Here is a 20,392-nt window from a genome sequence, read left to right as displayed (position 1 = left end):
TGGAAAAGATTGAAGGCTGAAGGAGAAGGGGATGACAGAGGATGAGAAGGTTGGATGACATCACTGACTTGATGGACATGAGTCTGAGTAAGCTCCGGGAGTTGGTGATAGACAGGCGTGCTGCAGTCCATGGGGTCACAAAGAGTCGGACACAACTGAGCTACTGAAGTGAACTGAGGTTTTCTTTATTAGAAAAGATTTCTACATAACAGTGTTTTTCCTTCATAAAGAATATGCAAATAGATCAGATTACATTTGTGAATAAACTCTGGAAACACAATATGTGAGAACCACAGAAATGAATGACAAGGTACAGAAATGCAAGGAAAAGGAAATTATCATGAGCAAAAAAGGAACTCAGATGTACTGATGACAGGTAACATCATAAATAGTAAATGAATATAACATGATATCTTTTAATATTAACTTGAAGTTTCATAGTAATACTATTTGTATTCAAAATGACACTAAAAAACAAATGATATACATTAATATTTTAAAAGTTGGGTAAACATTTTATTTATCCTTACGGCAGAGCTAAATAATGTCATACTTGCATTGTTTCTTTAAAGAATTATCATTGTATAGTAACTTTAATAATTTCTGAGATAGAAAAAAATTGTGTTAAAATACTTTTCAATGTAAACTCATTTTGAGAGAATTCCCTTGAGGTACTATACTTTGGGCTAAAATGGCACAAATGTATTTTAAATTCAATTGTTTAAAATGTATATTTTATGACATGACAATGTTGAAATTATTCTGTTTTTGTCAGCATTTGGGGTTATCTTTTTATGCTGAATAAGCACCTATAAAATCATCATACTGTGGCCTTTTATTTGGTAAATTTTATATGATGATGATTTTACAGCTTAGATATATACTAGAGGAACATTATGTGGTCACATGGTATTTCTGTTTCCCTATAATATAAATTTTCAATATCAACTTATAACCGAAACTAAAAAATAAGGATAGGAAAACAAATGCTATAAAAGTTATTTAAATAAATTGTATATAAAGAACATACTTAGAAAACTGAAATCGAACAGTAGTCACTGGCAGTATTTGTTTCAAAGTCAGTTTACTTGCTTAGAGCTTTAATTTCTACATCATTGCTATTTCTCACAAACACATACGACTGCTGGGAGTTGGGAAATCATGTCCATTTAATTTCCTTTCTACATTTCTAGCATAATTATACTTGATATTTAGTAGATATAAATTAGGTTTCACATATAGTAAGAATTCTGGCAAAGACAAATGTTCAAACAGCCACATGACTTAAAATTATATTTTCCTTCTTATATTTTTATTTACAGTTCTAAGTTCAAATATTCACTATCTGTGGCTTATGCAAATAGGAAAAAAACATAGTTGAAATAAAATAAATATGAAATGTCGATATCAATATCTTAGCAATCTGATTTTTCTCTCTAAACACTCAAAAAGTACAAATATTATCACGTATTAACCTGTTACTTAGAGTACGATTTTGTTTGCTTCTGGAAAGATAAGTCTCATAATTTAAAATATGTTATTTCATTTATGAGGTTACTTTGTTTACTTGGGATACTGGGCACCTGTATTTGCCTAAATACAGAGTAAATGAGAAATTAAGAAATTATCCTTTCCCCAGAAAGTGAAGTACAGTGAAACTCAGTTATTCTGTCCTTGTTCCAGTTGTTGGATGCTACTGGGTGAAAGGCGGTACTCTAGAGCTACTCTGGGATATGATGGTGAACAGTAATCTACAACTTAAGGACTGGAACTGCCAAGTAAATGGCGCTGTTTTGAGGATTTAAATTACAGACTGAAAAGTCTTAAAGTGACAAGAGGGCTGTAAGTTTCATATTTTACATTTCAAAGCCATCTAACATATTGAAAAATGAAAAAAAACAAACTCTTAACCATCTGTTTAAGAATTAGTAAACTATATCTGTGAGGCCAAGTCCTCATTTCCTATTTTAAATGGCTCATAACTTGAGAACAGTTTCCTAGTATGGAAACAATTGTGAAGAAGGAGGAGGAGTTGAAGCTGGAGGGAAAGAGGAAGCAGAGGAGGCAGCAGTAAAGCAACAATAATACCTGGGTCAAAAAATAATCATTTACTCTCTGATCCTTTAGAGGAAAGAAAAAATGCCAACTCCAGAAATACAATCAGAAAGCCTGGAGTCACATAACTTGTCAGTTTTACATTCTGAGTGAATGTTAAAAACTAAGCTCTCATTGAAAACCAACAAGGGGGCTTCCCTGGTGGCTCAGTGGTAAAGAATCCATTTGCCAATGTAGGAGACACAGGTTCAATCCCTGATCTGGGAAGATCCCAGATAGTGGCAACTAAGCTCGAGTGCCACAACTACTGAACCTATGCTCCAGAGCACAGGAGCCCCCTAAGACCACACACCACAACCACGGAAGCTGCTGTGTCCCGGAGCCCGTGCTCCGCAACAAGAGAAGCCAGTGCAAACAGAAGCCTGCACGCTGCAATTAGCCAGCAGCCCCTGCTCGCCACAACCAGAGAAAAACCCATACAGCAACAAAGATCCAACACAGCTGTAAATAAAGAAATAAAATGTATTAAAAACAAGGTTTTGGTTTTCCTTTTTGACAGAAGAGGGCCAGGCATAAACACTGAAAAATTTTGACCAAAATTAATTTCAACCCAACTGTCCTGGAATTGTATTTTTAATATCTTGTATTTCGCTTGGATAAATGAGTAACTTTAGTCATATTTCATTTTCTAACACTAGCAAGATAAATTTCTTGAACACCCCTAATCACTACCACTAGTTTTTGCCCTCTTCAACTTTGACTTCTCATATTTTCTTTCTTTAATCTGTAGCTTTCATTCAGCTAAAAAAGGAGGGCAAAATGTTAATACCCTGTGCTAGAGAAGAGGCAAGAATGCCACATAGTATTAGAATCTATTCACAAACCAAACATCAATAATATGTGAAATACCAGGCGTTTTTTTCCCATATTCAGGTCTACCACCAAAAATTACTGCTTGGCTCAAGTTCAAATTCTGAATTCCAAATTATTGAATTTTTATCATGTCTCTTTTCAAATCTGCATTGCTTTCAATGAGATTATTTTTAAAAGTTGCATTGAATTGTAAAAACATAGATACACAGACAAATACATAGATGCACAGATATATACACAGATAAAATTCACAGACAGACAAAACAGAGAAGAGAAACCTTTTCATTGTAGAAAAAAATCTAACTGATATTGTAGAAAGGATGACAGAATTAGAAAATCTCCATTTGGAAAAAAAAAATCATAAAAATAGTGGATCAAAGTTTGAAAAGTAATACGATATTCACATACTCTCAAAATATCTCCTACAAGACATTTTTCCATTAAAGGAGAAAATAGTAATTTCATAGTGAAGAAATCTGGCAGACACCACTTTAACCAAATGTTCATAGTGAACACTACCATTTACTGAAAGACGACAGCATGTAATTCCTGATATGGTGAGAAGAATTTAGCATAACTGCATAGGTATTTCTGCCAAAAGTGTGTAATCAAATGTTATGATGAAGAAATGTCACACAAAGCCAAACTGTAGTATATTCAATGTTGTTGTCCAGTTACTAAGTCATGTCCGATTCTTTGTGAGCTCACAGGCTGTCAGTCAGTTCAGTTCAGTTGCTTGTGTCCGACTCTTTGTGACCCCATGAATCGCAGCACGCCAGGCCTCCCTGTCCATCACCAACTCCCGGAGTTCACTAGACCACGTCCATCGAGTCAGTGATGCCATCCAGCCATCTTATTCTCTGTCGTCCCCTTCTCCTCCTGCCCCCAATCCCTCCCAGCATCAGAGGCTTTTCAAATGAGTCAACTCTTCGCATGAGGTGGCCAAAGTACTGGAGTTTCAGCTTTAGCATCATTCCTTCCAAAGAAATCCCAGGGCTGATCTCTTCAGAATGGACTGGTTGGATCTCCTTGCAGTCCAAGGGACTCTCAAGAGTCTTCTCCAACACCACAGTTCAAAAGCATCAATTCTTTGGCGCTCAGCTTTCTTCACAGTCCAACTCTCACATCCATACATGACCACAGGAAAAACCATAGCCTTGACCAGATGGACCTTTGTTGGCAAAGTAATGTCTCTGCTTTTGAATATGCTCTCTAGGTTGGTCATAACCTTCCTTCCAAGGAGTAAGCGTCTTTTAATTTCATGGCTGCAGTCACCATCTAGAGACATGCAGAAATAGGCCAGACAGGTTTCCTAGGACACCCTGAAGCAGAACAGTCTATGAAACCTTTCCTAAATTGAAATGGTGTAAAACAAAGCGGATATTAGCATGGGACACATCTTGCTAAGAATGTACAAAATAAATCAAGACAAAGCACAGACGCTCACAGAAGCAATTCTAAGCTACAGCAGCTTGATGCTGAGATGCTGAGGGTAATTCCCAGGGAAGGAGTTTGGTGGTACCACTCTTGTAGCTTGGGGGGTTTGCTGTTTCTCTAATTGTTCAGTCAATCAGTCATGTTTGACTCCTTGCAACCCCATGGACTGAAGCACGCCAGGCAACCGTGTCCTTCACCATCTCCAGAGCCTACTCAAACTCATGTCCATTGAATAGGTAACACCATCCAACCATCTCATCCCATGTTGCCCACTTCTTCTCCTGGCTTCAATCCTTCCCAGCATCAGGGTCTTTTCTAATAAATCAGCTCTACGCATCAGGTGGCCAAAGTATTGGGAGCTTCAGCTTCAGCATCAGCTCTTCCAGTGAATATTCAAGGTTGATTTTCTTCAGGGTTGCCTGGTTTGATCTCCTTCCAGTTTAAGGGACTCTCAAGAGTCTTCTCCAAAATCACAGTTCAAAATAATCAATTATTTAGTGCTCAACATTCTTTATGGTCCAACTCTCACATCCATACACGACTACTGGAAAAACAAGAGCTTTGACTATATGGACCTTTGTCCACAAAGTAATGTCTCTGCTTTATAATAGATGTCTAGGCTTTTCTTTCAAGGAGCAAATGTCTTTTAAGTTCATGGCTGCAGTCATTGTCCGCAGTGATTTTGGAGCACAAGAAAATAAAGTCTATCACAGTTTCCATTATTTCCCATCTATTTGCCATGAAGTGACAGGACCAGAAGCCATGATCTTTGTTTTTTGAATGCTGAGTTTTAAGTCAGCTTTTTCACTCTCCTCTTTCAACCTTCATTAAAAGGCTCTTTAGTTCCTCTTCACTTTCTGCCATAAGGGTGGTGTCATCTGTGTATGTGAGGTTATTGATTGTTCTCCCTGCAATCTTGATTCCAGCTTGTGCTTCTTCCAGTCCAGCATTTCTCATGATATACTCTGCATATAAGTTAAACAAGCAGGGTGACAATATACAGCCTTGACATACTCCTTCCCCAATTTGGAACTAGTCTGTCCCATGTTTGGTTCTAACTGTTGTTTCTTGACCCGCATACAGGTTTCAGGAGAGAGGTAAGGTGGTTTTGTGTTCCTATCTCTTTAAGAATTTTCCACAGTTTGTTGTGATCTACATATTCAAAGGCTTAATGTAGTCAGTGAAGCAGAAGTAGATGGTTTCTTTTTTTTTTTTTTTTTTTTTTAGTTCCCTTGCTTTTCCTATGATCCAACAGATGTTGGCAATTTAATCTCTGGTTCCTCTGCCTTTTCTAAATCCAGCTTATACATCTGGAAGTTCTCAGTTCACCTACTGTTGAAGCCTAGCTTGAAGGATTTTGAGTATTACATTGCCAGCATGTGAAATGAGCAAAACTTTCCAACATTCTTTGGCATTGCCTTTCTTTGGAATTAGAATTAAAACTGACCTTTCCCAGTCCTGTAGCCACGGCTGAGTTTTCCAAATGTGTTGACATACTGTGTGCAGCACTTTTATAGCATTATCGTTTAGGTTTTTAAACAGCTCACCTGGAATTCCATCACCTCAACTAGCTCTGTTCATAGTGATGCTTCCTAAGGCCTACTTCACTTCGCACGCCAGGATGTCTGGCTCTAAGTCAGTGACCAGACCATCATGGTTATCTGGTTCATTCAGACCTTTTCGTACAGTTCATCTGTGTGTTCTTGCCACCTCTTCTTAATCTCTTCTGCTTCTGTTAGGTACTTGCCATTTCTGTCCTTTACTGTGCCCCTCTTTGCATGAAATGTTCCCTTGGTATCTCTAATTTTCTTGAAGAAATCTCTAGTCTTTCCCATTCTGTTGTTTCCCTCTATTTCTTTGCATTGTTCACTTGGGAAGGCTTTCTTATCTCTCCTTGCTCTTCTCTGGAACTCTGCATTCAGTTGGGTATATCATTTCCTTTCTCCTTTGCCTTTTGCTTCTCTTATCAGTTATTTGTAAAGTCTTCTCAGATAACAACTTTGCTTTCTTGCATTTCTTTTTCTTGGGGATGGTTATGATCACCATCTCCTGTACAATGTCACAACATTCCATTCATAGTTCTTCAGACACTCCGTCTACCAAATCTCATCCCTTGAATCTATTTGTCACCTCCACTGTATAATCATAAGGGCTCTGTTTTAGGTCATACCTGAATGGTCTAGTGGTTGTCCCTCTTGTTGTTCGGTTGCTCAGCGGTGTCTGACTCTTTGTGACCCCCATGGACTACAGCACGCCAGCCTTCCCTGTCTTTCACTATCTCCCAGGGTTTGTTCAAACTCATGTCCATTGAGTCAATGATGCCATCCAACCATCTCATCCTTCGTCACCTCCTTCTCTGCCTAACCTCAATCTTTACCAGTGTAAGGGTCTTTTCCAATGAACTGGCTCTTTGCTTCAGGTGGCCAAAGTAAAGGAGCTTCAGCTTCAGCATCAGACCCTCCAGTGAACAGGGTTGATTTTCTTTAGGATTGATGAGTTTGATCTCCTTACTGTCCAAGGGACTCTCAAGAGCCTACCCCTCTCTTCAATTTAAGCCTGAATTTTGCAATAAGGAGCTCATGACCTGAGCCACAGTCAGCACTAGGTCCTGTTCTTGCTGATGTATAGAGCTTCTGCATCTTTGGCTGCAAATAATATAATCAATCTGATTTTGGTGTTGACCATCTGGTGATATTCACTGTAGAGTCGTATCTTGTGTGCACTAAGTTCTATGTTTAATAACAATAAGCATCAATGTTACTGGCCTGATTTCTATAACTATAATGTAGATAAGAGAATTCCCAGGTTTTAAAAAATAAATCCAAAAATGTTTAAGGAAAAGAGGAACATCAAGCCTATGATATTTAATTGAGAGAGAAGAAGAAAAAAAACAAATTTGAAAGAATATCCTAAACAACTTTTCTGTGTAAAATTATGCTCCCCAAAATTAATAGACCTTTTTGACTTTGAAAAGATTAAATATATCTACACTTAAAAACAGACAAAAAATACACTTTTATGCATTCTACTTATAAGTCAGTAATAACATGCTAACTGCATTTGAAGAGTTCCTTGTTTTTCTTGTATGTTACTAAGGGTTTGTTTTTATACTTTTGAGTGAAGGGACGTGGTTAACAATATATAAAATAAAAAATGATTTTATTTCTCAAGAAAATATTAGTCCCTACTTTTAAAAGAAAAGTCACCCCATGTGAAGAATTATCCAAATGCCTTCTATTACCAACAATGGGATTCATAATCACAATACAGCTTTGAACTTGAAAGAGTTAACTGCTGGCAGATAGAAGAATAAACAAAATATACTCTTAAAATCATTAAATACACAAATCATATAGTATAGGGAAATAAATATTTTTGATGTCAGCTGAAAACATTTATAGGATGATACATTCACTAAAATGACCCCAAATTAATAGGTTAGTGAAGTGAAATGTAGATGGTAAGCTTAGGGAAGTCAGACACCAAGATTCTATTGTATTGTCTGAAAAACTAGAAACTGAAAAGAATTACACAAATTCCATTTTATTCCTTATCCAAACTTCATATAACTCCTTTTATCAGTACTTAATGAAAAATTTACATACAAAATACTGGATTATTACTCAATATATGTTATAGGTTCAGACTGAAACACCATTTATAATTATTAAAACTAACCCTCATTTAGAGAAAAACAATATATATACTGAGTCAATATTGCTTCTTGCCTCTATTACTGAAAAATAAAACTGAAAAATTAACATGCCAAAAATCATAACCTGCTTTTTACCTCTGGCTCTAAAGTGAAACAATTGGTTGAAATGTGAAAGCCATCTAGCCAGAAAGTCTGAATTCCACTTTCTCTTGGATTATATGAAAGTGAGTAAAACGTATCACACATACATTGTATTTTCTGAGTAACTAATTTAGCAATGGATTAACTGCATACCAAGCACAGTACCACTAACTATGTAATAGGGACACAGAGATAATATAAAATGAGTTTTTAAACGTAAGACAAAACTTTTCTCATCAAGAAGTTCACATTCTACTTAGAAAGACACGAGAACAATAAATTACAAAAACACTGACGGCTATCACCGTGAAGGTGCAAAAGCTGCCTGAAGTCAGGATGGAAAGTACAAGTTTTAAGGCTGAATTTCCCCTCAGCTGACATTTGAAAAATGAGTAATGGAGTGCAGAGGCACAGTAATGTCCAGGAAAGTAAACATCAGAAAAACGGGTGAAGAGTTGGGTTAATATAAAGAAGCGACTGGAGATGAGGTGTAAAGAAACAATATTGTGAATATCATAAAGAAGAACAAATGATCAAGTGAAAAAAAAAGAGAGAAGATGAACTATTTAGGAATTATCACAACGGGTTAAGCTAAAGAAACGATAAACACAACCAGACAATGGCAGTTCAATTATGGCTTTTAAATGCATAAGAGGTGACCACTGTTTATTCAACAGAATAAGTACATACTTGCTTTTGAGCACAAGAATCTGGGAGTCCACATTTGAATTCTGGTCCCATCACTTGCTGGCTTAACCTTTTACATGACTCTCTGGCCCTATGTCTTTGGTTTACTTCTCTGTAAAATGGATGTAATAGTACATACTTGAAAGAATGCTTAGGAGAGAATGAAAAACATTAGGGAAATTTCTTAGCAATATTCCTGATATAAATAAACTATTAAATATTAGTTATATATGTTTTTAATATAATTCCTGGAGCTTGGCTGACCAAGAAAATGTCAGAATCTTAACTGTGGACACAGAGAAGAAGAGAAGTAAAGATGTGGTAGAATATGAGAACCATGGTAGGATATTAAACCAGAAATATCCCTCAGGGTCAGAGCATGAAAGGCCTTGAATGTCTTGTCAAGGAGTTTTTACTTATTTCACAGATACTCTGGAAGCGATGAAAAATTTTGGAAATGGTCATAAAATCACTGAATTTTGAGGGAAGAAAATGTGTCTTTGTCTTCTGATAAAGGAGGTATAAAGGTGGATTACAAATGGAGAGACTGCATATAAGGAGGGTAATCGTTCACTAACTCAACAAATATTTAATAAAAATCCATTCCATTTTAGGGCTTCCCGGGTGGCTCGGTGGTAAGGAATCTGCTTGCCGATGTAGAAGAAATGAGCTTGATCCCTAGGTCAGGAAAACTCCTGGAGAAGGAAACGGCAAGACCTTAGTTTTCTTGCTTGGGAAATCGTATGGACAGAGGAACCTGGGGTTACAGTCCATGGAATCACAAAAGAGTCGGACACAACCTAGCAACTAAACAACAAAGAACACCACATAACATTACAGGTAATCTGTAACCTCCGTCAGCAGCCGAAGAGAAGAGGAATCACGAGGACCTAAACTAATAAGGGGAATGGAATACAAAGGAGGGTACAGATACCACACAACGTGGAGTCTGTCTGGGGCACAAGGGTTGAAGAAAAAGAAGAAGTCAAAGGTACCATAGAAATCGAGCCTAAAGATGCGGGTGAAGGGAGAACGTTCTTTCACATAATAGTTACTGAATTTAGTTTATGAACATTAATTTGAATAATAGTGGTCTTCTACAGAAATGCTTAATAAGAAGTCAAAAATAAGTTAAAATTGCTTAATAAACTAGGCTGTTATACATACAATTTATGCAAAACATAAACTATATGCTAAATATACAATTAAATGTTTATATAGTTGCTTTAAAGCTTAAAAGCACAGACCATGGTTATTGTAAAATTAGTAAATTTTATTTACTAAAATTTGAAAGAAAAAGCAATATACAAGGTATAGATAAAATTATATGTGATTAAGAAAAAAGCTAACACTTACATTGAGGTCTTATGATATATAAAAATGGACCTTTGAAGAAAAGGCATTTCTTCCTAAATAATATGTTAAGACCGACTTTAATATGTTTATGAACTATTTACAGACAGCATTTATGCTGGTGCTTTCTTACACCTGCTCTACGCATTTCTAATATATAATTAACTTCGCCACCATCACTAAGTAGTTTTGAGATATGAAAAAGTGTGTATGTGAATTGGTATTTAGCTTGATTTTGCTTTTGAAAAAATCTGTAAGTATCAGAAAAAGATAAATACATGCTGAGAGTTTCTTAGTTAACCTCTAATTTTCTGTAGCATACTACATAAATGTTTTATATGTTTTAGAATATGAGTAGTACCCCCCAATTTAAATTCACCTCTTCATTTTCATCCTACGCCTGTCATTTGAAGCTAATAGGAATTCCTCAACATTTGTAGGTTTAGGGTTAGAGCCATTTTTGTCTTTAAATTATAACACCTTATCTTACTTTTTAAAAAACAAATTGTGCCAGTTCCTTGCAACATAAAACCTAAAGTAAAATATGATGAGGAAGCTAAGCATTACATCAAGCAAAACTAAAGGGAAACATTGAACACTTTGATGGTTTCTATCTTGCCCCCAATAGGTTAAGTATTATTATCTGGTCCCATCACTTCATGGCAAATAGATGGGGAAACAGTGGAAACAGTGGCTGACTTTATTTTTCTGGGCTCCAAAATCACTGCAGATGGTGACTGCAGCCATGAAATTAAAAGACACTTACTCCTTTGAAGGAAAATTATGACCAACATAGATAGCATATTCAAAAGCAGAGACATTACTTTGCCAACAAAGGTCCATTTAGTCAAGGCTATGGTTTTCCCTGTGGTCATGTATGTATGTGAGAGTTGGACTGTGAAGAAGGCTGAGCGCCGAAGAATTGATGCTTTTGAACTGTGGTGTTGGAGAAGACTCTTGAGAGTTCCTTGGACTGCAAGGAGATCCAACCAGTCTATCCTAAAGGAGATCAGTCCTGAGTGTTCATTGGAAGGACTGATGTTAAAGCTGAAACTCCAATATTTGGCCACTTGATGTGATAAGAAGAGGTGGCAAGAATACACAGAAGAACTGTACAAAAGAGATCTTTATGACCCAGATAATCACGATGGTGTGATCACTGACCTAGAGCCAGACAACCTGGAAGGTGAAGTCAAGTGGGCCTTAGAAAGCATCACTACGAACAAAGCTAGTGGAGGTGATGGAATTCCAGTTGAGCTATTCCAAATCCTGAAAGATGATGCTGTGAAAGTGCTGCACTCAATATGCCAGCAAATTTGGAAAACTCAGCAGTGGCCACAGGACTGGAAAAGGTCAGTTTTCATTCCAATCCCAAAGAAAGGCAATGCCAAAGAATGCTCAAACTACCGCACAATGGCACTCATCTCACACGCTAGTAAAGTAATGCTCAAAATTCTTCAAGCCAGGCTTCAGCAATATGTGAACCATGAACTTCCTGATGTTCAAGCTGGTTTTAGAAAAGGCAGAGGAACCAGAGATCAAATTGCCAACATCCGCTGGATCATGGAAAAAGCAAGAGAGTTCCAGAAAAACATCTATTTCTGCTTTATTGACTATGCCAAAGCCTTTGACTGTGTGGATCACAATAAACTGTGGAAAATTCTTCAAGAGATGGGAATACCAGACCACCTGATCTGCCTCTTGAGAAATATGTATGCAGGTCAGGAAGCAACAGTTAGAACTGGACATGGAACAACACACTGGTTCCAAATAGGAAAAGGAGTTCATCAAGGATGTATATTCTCACCCTGCTTATTTAACTTATATGCAGAGTACATCATGAGAAACGCTGGACTAGAAGAAGCACAAGCTGGAATCAAGATTGCCAGAATTATCAATAACCTCAGATATTCAGATGACACCACCCTTATGGCAGAAAGTGAAGAGGAACTAAAAAGCCTCTTGATGAAAGTGAAAGAGGAGAGTGAAAAAGTGGGCTTAAAGCTCAACATTCAGAAAACGAAGATTTGGCATCTGGGCCCATTACCTCATGGGAAATAGATGGAGAAACAGTGGAAACAGTGTCAGACTTTATTTTTGGGGGCTCCAAAATCACTGCAGATGGTGACTGCAGCCATGAAATTAAAAGACACTTACTCCTTGGAAGGAAAGTGATGACCAACCTAGATAGCATATTCAAAAGCAGAGACCTTACTTTGCCAACAAAGGTCTGTCTAGTCAAGGCTATGGTTTTTCCTGTGGTCATGTATGGATGTGAGAGTTGGATTGTGAAGAAGGCCGAGCGCCGAAGAATTGATGCTTTTGAACTGTGGTGTTGGAGAAGACTCTTGAGAGTCCCTTGGACTGCAAGGAGATCCAACCAGTCCATTCTGAAGGAGATCAGCCCTGGGATTTCTTTGGAAGGAATGATGCTAAAGCTGAAACTCCAGTACTTTGGCCACCTCATGCGAAGAGTTGACTCACTGGAAAAGACTGTGATGCTGGGAGGGATTGGGGGCAGGAGGAGAAGGGGACGACAGAGAATAAGATGGCTGGATGGCATCACTGACTCGATGGACATGAGTCTGGGTGGACTCCGGGAGTTGGTGATGGACAGACAGGCCTGGTGTGCTGCGATTCATGGGGTCGCAAAGAGTCAGACAAGACTGAGCGACTGAACTGAACTGAACTGATGTGAAGAGCTGACTCCTTAGAAAAGACCCTGATGCTGCGAAAAATTGAAGGCAGGAGGAGAAGGGGACCACAGAGGATAAGATGGTTGGATGGCATCACCGACTCAATGGACATGAGTTTGGGTAAACTCTGGGAGTTGGTGGTGGAAAGGGAGGCCTGGCGTTCTGTGGTCCATGGGGTCACAAAGAGTCGGACATGACTGAGCAACTGAACTGAACTGAAAACCATTGAATAGTTTTTCTTCCTTTTTTTTTTAATTCCATAAGATATATAGTGAATTTACTAATGAAAAGAAAGGATTCATGTGACACACTTCTCGGTCAAAAACTTACAAATCAGAGGTGAAGATAATCTACATTATGTCTAGGAGCCTAAAAACCATTAAACAAATGCAAAAAATGAGAGAAAAAATTTTAGTTGGTAAACTCTGCAATAAAAAGTGAGAAGGGAGATCATGAGGAAAGTGCCAAAGTCAGTCATGCATGGAAAAGTTCCCAGCTCTTAGAAATTCACTGACTAATATCTCTAGCGGTTTCATGAGACAGCCCACAGACATTCTTGCAAAAGGAATCTAAGAGAAAAGAGGATTAAACTGCATCTTCTAATAATCCACAATCAAAGGTCATTCTAAAATACCTGATGATATCAGGGCCAAAGAGTTTTCATAAACTCTTCTTGTCCTTAAAGTTCTTCTTGTCTTTTAAAGTTCCTTTTATAAGGACAAAAAGTATGAAAAGAGCTTGAAAGATGGAGTAGAAAAAGAAAACAGGGCTACGGAGCATTTGATGTAAAGAAACACCTCTACAAGGTAAACAAAGGATATCAAAAAATTAGTATAGGGACTTCCCTGGGGGTCCAGTAGTTAGGACTCCATGCTCCCAATGCAGAGGCCGGGGTTCAATCCCTGGTCAGGGAACTAGATTCCACAGGCCACAACGAAGACTTAAGATCCCAAATGCTGCAGCTAAGACCCAACCCAGTCAAATATATTGTTTTTAATATTTAGTATAAAGAGAAGAGAAACTAGCTAAAAATAGTACAGAAACTGTGCACCGACTGTTTTTTTAACCAGGCAGATGAAACGAGCAGCTCCTTTTTAAAAGGCTCTCTCATTTTCTTAAATTTATATAAAAATGTCATTTAAGAGAATTTTAGGTCAAAGTATAGCTTCATGACTATACCCTATGCTAAATATCACCATATAAATGCAATTATTTATTTAGTGTCCTCGCTTTGAAATATTTAAAATCTCATATTGCAGTTTCTTGGCCACACAGGATGATATGTATACTCAGAAAATACACATTTTTAACTTTGTTGTGTCAAAATAATCCACAGAAACAAGATTTCCATATCCAGTGATTTTTGTTATCTGCATTTTTAGATTATTCAGGCCAATGCTCCCATTTTGAGAGAATTAAACTCTTACACTTAAGAAATGCTCAAGTTCATCTGGGTATAAATTTTCAACCTCTATGAACAATCTGCAATATGTAAGGAAAGTTTAAAATGAAAAAAATTTCTTATTTCAGCAGAGAGAAGGAAGAGTTCATTCATCTTCTTTACTATCCTCAAGTCTCAGAGAATAGCCCAGTGTGTTTAGTAAAGTTTTAACTGTTTCTGTAAAAGCCTGCTAGGGACAGATATTAATAGCATACCAAAAAGAAAAACATAAGTTTTGCTAATAAGAAACAAAGGTAAAAATAGAACTGTCACTATGTTGAAAGAACTCTTTATATCCCAGACTGAAAAATAATTATTTAACACTATTGAAAGTAAAAATATACAGAACGAAAATCATATAACTATACTATTTAAGAACCTAGAAACAGAATAATAAAATGAACTAAAAGACATAAGCAAATACAAAATCGGATTTACTAAAACAATTTATGCATGCAATGTTAGAGGAAAAGAATTTATTTGTAACATCAACAAAACCCATTAGACATCTTGCAGTAAACTAAAAAAAAAGTAAGACCTAGATGAAGCAAATTATTCATACAAGATTGCATTTTTTAAGATTTTTTTAATGTGGATGATTTTTAAAGTCTTTACTGAATCTGTTACAATATGCATTCTGCTTTATGTTTTGTTTTGCTAGCCACAAGGCATGTGGGATCTTAGTTCCCTGACTAGGGATCGAACCCACACCCCCGAACTGGAAGGTGAATCTTAACCACTGGACCACCAGGGAAGTCCCAAGACTGCATTTGTTTAAATGTCTGTATATTTCAGTATGGAGAGCTTTTGTCTTATGGTACATTTTATGAATAATGAAACAAAAAATATCTAAATATATTAAAATATTTTTAAGATTAATAACATTATAGCTTAGTTTCTTATATTCAGAGAAAGTTGTGAAAACATGCAACTAATGACAATCACATAAAATTAAGCTTGTAAACTGCCCTTAATTTCAAGGGCCTACCCAATACTCTCATGAAAACTAATCTTAGTCCGTGATTCTGTCATTCAGCTTCTGCCTGCCTGCTAAGTCGCTTCAGTCGTGTCCGACTCTGTGTGACCCCACAGACGGCAAGCCCACCAGGCTCCCCCGTCCCTGGGATTCTCCAGGCAAGAACACTGGAGTGGGTTGCCATTTCCTTCTCCAATGCATGAAAGTGACAAGTGAAAGTGAAGTCACTCAGTTGTGTCGGACTCTTAGCGACCCCATGGACTGCAGCCTACCAGGCTCCTCCGCCCATGGGATTTTCCAGGCAAGAGTACTGGAGTGGGGTGCCATCGCCTTCTCCGTCATTCAGCTTCCACATAACACTATTAAAGCACCTACACAATGTTCAGTTGATCCTAGAACAACAAATGGTTTGCTGATGCCAACCTTCTGTGCAACAGAAAAATCCTATATAATTTGTAGTCGGGCACTCCATATGTGCAGTTCCTCCAGATATCAGGTTCCTCCTACACACAGTTGCACATCCTCTATACACAAGACTCAATAAACTGCAGACAGTGTAGTACTACAGCATTTACTGTTTTAAAAGTTCATGTACCAGCGGACCTGCGCAGCTCAAATCTCTGTTAAGTCAACTGTATATAAATTTAAGTCCTAACATACTACTTTGCATATAGTAAGTAGTCAATAATTGGGGAACTGAAGAATAATCCTTCACCACAAAGTAATACAGTATAATGAGTGTTGAATTGTTGTAGCACATTGAGCTGTTACTCTTATTCAATGAAATTTTCTCTACTTATTTTCTCGACAAAAATGTATCAGTCATATTGGAGATAATACAGCAAAAGCAATACTGTCCCACAAATATGATTCATACACTTATATTAAAATACTTAACCCTAATGATGTTCTAAATAATAATAATATGCAATATCAGCTTGCATTGTAAAGCTAGCATTTGCTAGAAACACATGTTATTTCCTGTTTGTTCAAGCCACACAATAAATGAAATTCAGCTGCATTTTGCAGGTGAGTAAAGGGAGACACTAAGAGGTGAAATAACTACCCAAGGAGACAGTGACAGTGCCAATATATGAATCCAATCAGTATGATTTCAAAGCCCAAACACTTAACAATGTTATGTTCTTTTATAGCTGCATATATATACAGACAGACAGACAGATAGATGTGTGTGTGCATGCTCAGTTGTGTCCAACTCTTTGTGACACCATGGACTGTAATTCTCTGTCCATGGAGTTTTCTGGGCTAGAATACTGGAGTGGGTTGCCATTTCCTTCTCCAGGGGTTCCTCCTGACCCAGGGATTGAACCCATAGCTCTTACGTCTCCTGCACTGGCAGGCGGATTCTTTACAACAAGCATCACCTGGGAAGATAAATAGTTATCAGCACCAGAATAAGATGTATCAAGGAATCTGACTGAACATTAATAACAAATAAAATAGCTTAATAATAAAGCACTCTCAATAGTTAATTGCACTAATAGAACAGCCATAAATATACCATAGTTTAAAAACAACTAACAAAAGTTTGTAAGTACGTTTATATATTTACAACAATGTTAAAGGGCTTTAGTAGGCTGAATTTTTAAAAGAATATCTACATCTACAGTACATTTAAGCCTTACCATTTAAATATAAATCTATTTCCTCACTTCCCTTAATACCACTATGGACTTTGAATTTTAATAAATGCAAATACTAAGGGAAAAATGAACTTTTCTCAATGAGGTGAATGAAAAAAAATGAAGAAATAAACTTTGCCTCTCATTTTTTTATAAATTGATTTTAGCCTTTGCCGCATTAAATATAATTCACTGCATGTGGCATATTTTTGATTTAGTTAGATAACTAATGTGGCTATAAGAAATAAAAATGAATTTCATATATCACATCACCATAGAAAAGTCACAGACAGCAAAATATTATTTTGCCAAATTTGGGCAACAAGGAAACTATAAGGAATTATTTAAAGCTTCATAAACTACCAGAGAATGTGCAACAGCAAAAAAAGAAAGGTATTTATCTTTCATTCTCTTTAATTTTCTATTGCATTGTACCTCAGCTCTACAGATGTATAATGTCAGCAACAAAAATAATATGAAATAACTGAATTAATCTTAAACCTAGCAGAGAAGTATGATTCCCAAAGGGAAACATATTTCTGAAAGCACTCTGCCTGTCGGAATAATAATAACTTATTTTAATTTAAAACAGCTTTTAGCTAATAGAGTTATTCAAAGGTTCCTTTTGCCTATGTCGGCAAAAAAATTAAAATAATACTTTGGGTAATCTTCATGACATTATATTCTTGGATTATTAGATATGCACCAAAGCACAAGCAATAACAGAAAAACAGCGATAAACTGGACTTCATCAAAACTGAAAACTTTTGTGCCTTTAAGAACACTGTCTAGACAGTGAAAAGACAGCCTATACAACGGGAGAGAATATTTGCAAATCATATGTCTGATAAGGGCCTCGTAACTAGAATACGGGCTTCCCTGGTAGCTCAGTGGTAAAGAATACGCCTGCCAATGCAGGAGACGCAGGTTCGATCCCTGGGTTGGAAAGATCCCCTGGAGAAGGAAATGGCAACCTGCTCCAGTATTCTTGCCGGGAAATTCCACAGACAAAGGAGTCTGATGGGCTACAGTCCAGGGGTCGCAAAAGACTTAGACAGGACCTAGCAATTAAATAACAACAATGACTAGAATATATGAAGAACTCAGAATTCAACAACAACAAAACCAAATAATCCAAATAAAAAGTGAACAAAGGACTTAAATAGACATTTCTCCAAAGACATACAAGTGTGAAACAGGCACATGAAGAGACCAAAAAAAAAAAAAAAGAACAAATATTTGTACACCCATATTCATCACAATATTACTTATAATAGTCAAAAGATGTAAGCAACTCAAGTATTCAACAGACGAATGGATCAAAAAAATGTAGTATACATATACAACAGAATATTCAGCAATAAAAAGGAAGGATATTCTGACATATGTTAAAACATGAAAGAACCTTGAAGACGTCATGCTAACTGAAACAAGCCAATCACTCAAGGACAAATTCTGAAAATTCCACTTATCTGAGGTATCTAGACTAATGATATTCAAAGTGACAGAAAGTAAAAGAGTGGCGGCCCAGCAATTCCTCTTCTAGTTGATACATAAAACAACCAAAAACTTGAAATCCCCCCCAAAAAACATGTGCAGTAATGTTCTCAGTAGCAGTATTCACAATAGCCAAAAAGGGTGGGAAAAAAGCAATGTGCATCAATAAATAAATGGGTAAAACTACTGTGATACATGTATACAATGGAATAATATTCATCAGTAAAAAGGAATGAAGTACTGATAGATACTACAACAAGAATTAATATTAAAAATATTATGGCTAAGTAAAAGAAGCCAGGCACAAAGTCACACATTTTATAATACCATTTATATGAAATATTCAGAACAAGTAAATACATAAAGCAGCTTAGTGATTGCCAGGGGCTTGGAATACCTGCTTAATAAATATGATATTTTCTTCTGGAGTGACAAAAAAAATTTGGAACTTGATGGAGCCGATGGTCACACAATATTATAAAGGAACTAAATGCCACTGAATTGTAACCTAAAATGGTTAATATTATGCTTTGTGAATTTGACCCCAATTTAAGAAAAACCCTTTAAAAATGGGGCTATGGATGGAAGCAATATATAAATAACAGGAAAATATTAAGCAAATTACTTCACAAAATCCCCATGCACTGTTATATAGGCATTAAAATAATTTGGAGAGCATAAATAAAATAACTTTTATAAAAGTAAATTAAAACAATTATATATAAATATTTGAAAGATTGCAAACACATAAAAATTGCAATGTAAAAACAAAAAACAAAAAAAACCCAGAGATGGTTTTTTTCCTTAAAGGCATGGAAACAAAGCATTTATATGTGTGTGTGTGCATGTGTGTGTGTATGTGTGTGTGTGCTCAGTAGCTCAGTCATGTCTGACTCTGTGCTGTCCATGGAATTTTCCCGTCAAGAATACTAGAGTGGGTTTCCCTTTCTTACTCCTGGGATATTCCCAAACCAGGGATCAAATCTGTGTTTCCTGCATGGGCAGACAGAATCTATCAGCCACACCACCTGGGAAGCCCTGTAAATAATCATTATCTATCTAATCTATCTGAAATACATTTTTTGTCCAGTGAAATTTTTGGCTAAAGAAAATTTAGTAGTAAAAAGCGTTGGAAAACAGGATGGTTCTTTTTACTCAACAAACATAAAATAACAAAATATAATACTATGATTATAATAGACAAGCTCTGAATTTTTTGGATTCCACTGTACAGATATCTCCTGCAGCTTCTTTACACATTGAACACAGCACTAAGCTGTGGCTTTTGGCTAAGGGTTCCTGGATCCTCCCTGTTCACATTAACACTACTTCTGCATTGATAGTCAAGAGTTAGGTCTAAGAATCAGATTTTTTTTGCCTGTTAGTAGCAGTATAATCTTGAGCATTTTACTTAACTTCTTTGTATATTTGGCTGTACCTAAAAAGGAAGCAATTGTGATTCCTCCCTTACAGTTGTCTTGAAATGAGACAATGAATATAAGCTATGAGTACAGTACCTCAAGCACAGAAAATGTTAAGTGTCAACCAATTCATGTGTTAGAGCCTCAATCAGGGCGCAGCAAAATTTCCATTCAGCAGAAATGAATGGAAACCCGCTACCGCCAGTTTCATTGACTCTAGGACATAGCTCATCATTCTGTCTTTCTCAACTCTGAGTGTAAACGTGAGTCGTTTGGGCAGACTTAAAGAACCAAGAATCACCCTAGGACCTAACCTAAGAGATTGATTTCATTCTTTTAGGGAGTGGCCTATACATCCATATTTTTAAAAAAGCTTTGCAGGTGGTTTTAAAATGCAGGTAGTATTAAAATTTTTGTCTAGATCAGCCCTAGGCCCAGTTCTCTCTAAAGATTCTGCATCTTACCACAGCTTTTCTGTGAGTGCTATTCAGACACTCTCCATTTAGAAGTAGAGTAA

General features: G+C 36.7%; 1 protein-coding gene across 3 annotated transcripts in view; it reads right to left on the bottom strand.

Moving 5' to 3' along the window:
- ATRNL1 (attractin like 1) overlaps nucleotides 1-20,392 on the bottom strand; it is an 808,308-nt gene that overhangs the window by 564,533 nt on the left and 223,383 nt on the right. The gene's annotated exons all lie outside the window — the stretch shown is intronic.

Source organism: Bos indicus, chromosome 26 (genome assembly GCF_029378745.1).
Source record: "Bos indicus isolate NIAB-ARS_2022 breed Sahiwal x Tharparkar chromosome 26, NIAB-ARS_B.indTharparkar_mat_pri_1.0, whole genome shotgun sequence".
Classification (NCBI taxonomy): Eukaryota; Metazoa; Chordata; class Mammalia; order Artiodactyla; family Bovidae; genus Bos; species Bos indicus.
This window is presented reverse-complemented; position numbering and strand designations above follow the sequence as displayed.